This window comes from the organism of the source record quoted next, unplaced genomic scaffold, assembly GCF_019419815.1.
Source record: "Pyrus x bretschneideri cultivar Hongxiangsu unplaced genomic scaffold, Pyrus_bretschneideri_v1 Contig9, whole genome shotgun sequence".
Classification (NCBI taxonomy): domain Eukaryota; kingdom Viridiplantae; phylum Streptophyta; class Magnoliopsida; order Rosales; family Rosaceae; genus Pyrus; species Pyrus x bretschneideri.
The window spans coordinates 5414996-5421841 of NW_025999831.1; positions in this window are offsets into that span (position 1 = coordinate 5414996).

Here is a 6846-nt window from a genome sequence, read left to right on the forward strand (position 1 = left end):
GGAACGGAACGGAGCGGGAGCAAAGATGCCCTCGGATGGAAACAAGGAGGAAGAAGAAGAAGACGGAGAGGTTATAATTTTGTGTTCCACGGATGTGGAACGAGTCGTTCCAGGGGGGTGAGGTGGAACGAAAATTCACCCAAAACTCGTCCCATGGAACAGCTCGTTCCATCCGTTTTAGACGCACCAAACGTGGGACGGAACGCCTTGTCCCACTCTGTTCCGTCCCGTCCCACGTACCAAACGGTACCTTATGGTCCGCCACTTGATTAGAATAGTAATCGACGATCCGACCGTTGGATCATTATTAAACTTTAATACGTTATAGTACGTAATATTTGAGGATCATAGGAACTTACAGATCGGGAATCCGACGTACGGATCTTCCTGAATTGGATTTGTAAGTTCGTAAAATAAAACTTTAACCGCCACTTGGTTTTAGCAATTGGCGATGATCCAACCGTTGGATCGTAATGAAACTTTAGGATGTTGTTCCAGAAGCATAATGTGGATCTTTGGAAGTAACGGATCGGAAATCCGTGATGCGGACCTTCCGGATCGATTTACGAAGGGATGTGTTTTATGTAAATTATGTATTTTATTGATAAGAATTCTGAGATGTAGTTTGATAATTGTTCTAGGCGCCGATCATTCGAGACATCTCAATATTCGTGCTAGGGAGTGTAGCGCCGACCTCACGTGAGTGGGCTTTTGGTTATATATATATATATATATATATGTATATACGTTTCCCATAATCTGTTTTAAATGGAATTTCGTTTAAAATGCCATGTCATATTTGCTTTACATATTAGCATATACATTAGTATAGCTTTGCATAATATTGCATGATGTTGCGGAGGCCCAGGTAAGTTCAGGTGAGTACATATTGATGGTATGGTTGCATGGTAGTTGGTTATGAGTTGATGCACGTAAAGCTCATTGTCCTGCACTCCGGTGTTAGTGCTTTACCCGAGGCTAGGGCCTAGCCTTCACGTGATCGTTCACCTCTCGCACTGCACGTTCACCTTGGATCCAAGGCAGGTGCCAGCCTGTCGTACAAACCACATTAGGTGGTTCCGACTATTAAATGACATGTGATTCATCGCATAGCCTTCACATGATCGTAGCACTTGAGCGTACTTATTTACACCCAGCTTGTCGTACAGACCACATTAGGTGGTTTCGACTCGTGTGCAGGTTTAGAGCTGTACATGTCACATTAGGTGACTCTGGCTGGATTGATTAACAATAGGTTCAACTGTACAAGTCATATTAGGTGACTCCGGCTGGCATATCATTTTTACATTGATTTATATCACCTAGCTTACATATTTATTGCTGAGATACTTGACATGGCATATATTTTGATTTACATTGTTTTTTAACAAGATTTTTAAATACATATGTATTGCTATTTTCTGGGAAAATTATACGGATTTTACGGTAAGGGGTTAATATGTTTAGAAAGAGAAATGTGTTTTCAAAAGCTTTGTTTTTGCCCACTCACGTTTTCTGTTTTTGTGCCCCTCTAGGTTTTAGTTGCTAAAAGTTCGTATCGACGAGGATATCTCAGTATAAGTGGCTACCTCTGAGGGTATGATCCTTACCACACTACTGTACTTTACTTATGCTCTAATGTCGCGTGTGATATGGGTTCATTCCCGCTGACAACGCACTCTTGTCGTTAGCCACTTTTAGGTTTAAATTTATTCACATTTTCCACATCACTATACTTTATAGCTTCGTCACCTTCCAGGTATCGACCAGCACAACTCGATTCAAAGTCCTAGTGGACATTCCGGGTTGAGGTGTGTTAGTGCCGCTTGTCATTATCTATTAAAATTCTAAGCTCATATTTCGTATAAGATTTTTAACTACTTTTATCGCATCACGTGACATTATCTATTAAAAATCTAAGGTCGGATTTCTAATAAGATTTTCAATTACTCTCATCGTGCCACATGTTAATATTTATTAAAAATAGGGTTTTTGAACATTAGTCCTTGCGAAAAATTAAAATTAAAAAAAAAACTGGTGCTAAATTACATATTCAGTTTAATCTTTTGAAGTGTACTTTTACTAAAATTTATTTTCTATTTTTGTTATTTAATGTGCATTTTTATTTAATATCTCAACATTCAAATTTTAATTTTATTAATATGCACATATTAGTTCTTTTAATTATAATGAACATAAGTGAGAAAATATTAAAGAAATTAGTGGCACGTAAATATGTAAATACATAAGTGTATAAAGACGATTGTACCGAAATATATAAAATTGACTTCTTTGTACCCGAAATATATTAATAATGAACCTAAATGTATATGCCGAAATGTATTATATTGGATTAATGTACCTAACTGTATCCATCAAAATGTATGTATCGAAATATATTATATTGAATTAATGTACCTAAATGTCAACACCGAAATATGTGTACCAAAATATACGTATCGAAATGTATTATATTGAAATAATGTACTTATATATTTGTATCGATGAATATACCAAAATATATCAAATGAAATAATGTACCTCAATGAAGAACATACAAATTATATTGGAATATATTATATAAAACAAAAATTAGTTTACCTAAATGTAGGCATCAAAATATATTATGATGAGTGAAATGAAAATTAAATTTAAATTTAATTAATACATTAAAAATAGGAAGAAAAAATGAAAATAAAACATCAAAATATAATTAATAAATGAGATGATTAAATGTCTCATGGACGAAAATTGAATTTTAATCTTATACAAAGTTATAGTCTAAAACTCATCGTTTTCAAGGATTAAAATGAAGTTTAATCCATGCTTTGACTTCCGATAAAAATTTTAACCACTCTAATCGTGTCATGTGTCCTTATCTGATAATTTAGTTTAGTCTGTCCATAAAAAACCTTCAAACCACATGATAAGCTCACACCAGACATCTTTGTCCTCTCTATGCTCACCAATTCGCAGCTTTTAGAAATTTTATCGTTCTTTCAATGTCTAACATGAGCAGGTTGCTAAGGTCCATCACGAGAAAATTAATGAAGAGCGAAGAAGGATGCGCCCAAATCTTTCTCGACAGCTTCGGGGGCGGATCACATAGGGACCAGAAGGCCAGGACCCGTCGGCAATCCGAATTTGCTATAAATTTCCGAGGACCCTGTACGTGAGTTCTGTGAAGGCGTGGTGTCTTCTCTGGAGAAGAACCCGCACGGGAGAAAGAAATAGAGCCCTTCCTGCCTCTCTCTCTTCTTCTGCCATGTCTCATTCATCGGTGCACTTTTCTCAACTTTCTGTGTCGTCGTGGTGAGGGCAACATAAGCACAAACTTTCCCAAATTATTTCAAACCATCTGTAATTTTTCTTATGGGTGAAGTTTCCTTCATAAGGTTAGTAAGATGGATATGATCTGTCATGGGTTGGTGAAATTTGGTGGTAGAGCTACCATGGCTTCGGGAGAATGAGGAGGGAGGCGGTTAGTGGAGGTATGGCAGCTTTGTTCTTAGTGAGATAGAAGGTGGATGTTTGGAAACTAGTAAAAGAGAAAAATGGTGTGTTTGGTTAGAAAGATAGTGGGAGTTTGGGGAGAGTTTTATTTGACCGGTGTTTTAATTTGCTATCCACACACCCATTTTTACTTCATACACACCCTCTTAATTTGCGGTCGTCGGATCGACTGAATTAAAAAAAATCAAATGACAGAAATAAATAAAGGGTGTGTGAGATGCAAAAAAGGGTGTGTGAATAGCACACCCCTTTAAATTTAGTGGTTCATATTAGATAATCAATAACTTAGGTACTCCCTAGTAACTTATGAAACTTCGTAATGGACGCTTGAATTATGATTTTATAATTTGTAATATTGTTTTGCATATGATTTTTAAATGAAATGTATTATATTTAAATTTTCAATGTTATTTTTGTCTATAAATTTTTTGACCTTTATAATTGGGACCCTTCGAGTTTAAAATTCTGGATCCGCCACTGGCTTCGGGGGCTCCACTACCTGCATAGATTCTTCTCCAGCTGCGGAGTTGGGTTTTGGAGAAAAATGTCCATTTGCCTGGACGTTTGGACACCGGCGGAGTTGGTCTCGGAGGGAGGCAAACCTGCGAGGTTGTTCTAGTTTTAATTTTTCTTTACTTTTCTTCTATTTTGTTTTTTTTTTTTTTGTTGGATTCTATTTGGTACTTATGGTATTTATATTAAAAATTGGTAAACATTGATTTTCTTTGTTTAATGAGTGGTTTTGTGGTTCCTACATCATGCTACACTTACCATCTACACGGAAAATTTAACATAATGGAATGATAGAACTAGATTAATGAGTTTGATCAATTTCAAAAATGAAATTGATCAAAATTTTAAATTAAGAGACCAAAATGATAAGTTTTTAAATTCATAAAGCATTTTTAATCAAATTATTTTTAGGAAAATTAATGAAAAAGACTTGAAAACTTTGAGTTTTAATGATAAGGACAAAATAAAGGGTAAAATGAATAGTACTGTGATTGATTTTTTAGTGTAAAAATGTGGTTTTTTATTAAAGTGAACAGTACTGTGGGCTTTTCGTTAAAACTCCCATTATTTTTTCATAATGATTTTTTATTGGACTTTTTAATAATATTTGCTAAGTAAAGAAAGTGACTTTAGGATATGAACTAACCATGTGCATGTTACGTGTGTCTATAATTAGTTTTCTTTGGACCACTGTTTCTTATTTGGTTGGAGAGTTCGTACTTGACAAGTCCTTGCACAACAATGCAAATTTCTCACATGGTTTCCTCCTCCAAAGAATTGTGTTGAAAGCAAACAAAACATATATAACATGGGAGACACAGATGCGCAATGGCATCTCGTGCTAATGAAATAAAAATTTATGCAAATTTTTATCCACATTTTCTTGTTTTATTGACATGAATTACATAGGCGAAGGCAGGATTTCATGTGTGAGAAAGCCTCTCACATACATAGGTAATTCGAATTCAGAACATGAAAGATGAATTAATTTGTATAAAAATTAAAAAAAAAACTCTAAATTCAATAGAGAGAACTAACAAAGTTGCGAACAGATTTTCTCTCGTTTGGAGGCTTCACTGTTTTTCCATGGTATTTGTGGCCAGGCGGAAAACCATGATGGAAAAAGCACTTTTCAACTGTGCAATAGTCTTGATCACAACCTGAGCAATGAAGAGGTGGTTTTCCTCTGTGTCTTATGGGCTTGTGTAACAGGTTTGTTGTTATTTGTTACATTCATGGCATGTGATTAATATTATTACGATTAAGCGATGCCTCTACATGCTTTTTGGTTGAAAAATAAGGGAGTGTGCTTTTTTAGTGTGTGGGAGTAGGCTACATCAGCAATATTTGTCCAAGCCATGTGGCATAGGATTCGTTTAGTTCTATAAGAACATCTCCAACTCTTGAAGGAAAATTTAAAATTTTTAGCTTAGAAAATTTAAGTTTTAACCTAGAAACAATTTTTCTACTCCAACATTGTTGGCTTAAAATTTTAGCCCCAAATTATTAAAGAATAAATTTAGGCTTTCTTTCTTTAAAAAAAAAAAATTATGTAGACTATCATAAATTAATTTTATGAACATTTTAACCTAAAAATATTTAATTCCGATAAATATTAAAAAATCATTAAACCGACACATGAAACACTATGGAATAATATGAAACACATTATAGAGATGTATAAACACAAAATGCATGAAACACACAAAACACATATGAAGCACATACAAAACACATGATAGAGATGTATAACACACCAAACACATGAAACACATACCAAAATACATACAAAACACATGAAACACAAACCTACACACATGCAACGCAAACCTTCAATCATCTTCTATATAAGCATAGGTTAAATATCTAACCATCACACAACATATTCACCAATCATCCAACTTTCATAGTGTTTTTGTTTCCTCAAAATCATCAATATCTCATCAATGAGTGATAGAAGAAGGCATAGCTTGGCAATGCAGATGGCACAATACCAAGCAAGCCCTGCAATTGCGGATGCAAAAATGAACAACAAAGAAGCTGAATTTACAAACTCACTTATGCAATATGAGCATCATGCCGAATCTAGGTATTGTGGTTCTGTCATGGGGCGTTCATTTGTACAGCATGATAAAGAAAAGTGTCATGACCGGATGATGAAAGACTATTTCATCGAACGTCGAAATATCCTCCTTATGATTTTTGAAGGCGGTATCAGGATGAGGAGAAAGCTTTTTTAAAGCATCTTGAATGCAATTGTCCATCATGACCACTACTTTGCAAGGAAGATAAATGCAGTAGGGCCCACAAAGTCTATCCTCACAGAATCTCACATCTGCATTTCGAATGCTAGCTAATGGGTGCTCTGCAAACTCAATTGACGAATATTGTTAACTTGCATAGAGTACTGCTATTGAAAACCTCAAGCGCTTCTATAAGGTAATTAAAGCCATATATGGAACCATATACCTCCGAAAGCAAAATCGTGAAGACTTGATGAGGCTTCTACACAAGGTAGACAAAAGAGGCTTCCCTAGCATGATAGGAAGTCTGGATTGTATGCATTGGAGTGGAAGATTTGTCCTACTGCTTGGGATGGCCAATTCAAAGGCCGTCACAACAAGCCAACCATCGTGCTCGAGGCTGTGGTGTCTTATGACACTTGAATTTGGCATGCATTCTTCGGCACTCTTGGATCAAACAAAAATATCAATGTTCTTTGGTCTTCTCCTCTATTCGATGATGTTGTCAATGGATGGACACTGGAATAGAGGTACAAGATAAATGGTAATAAGCATGAGCTAGGTTACTACTTAACTG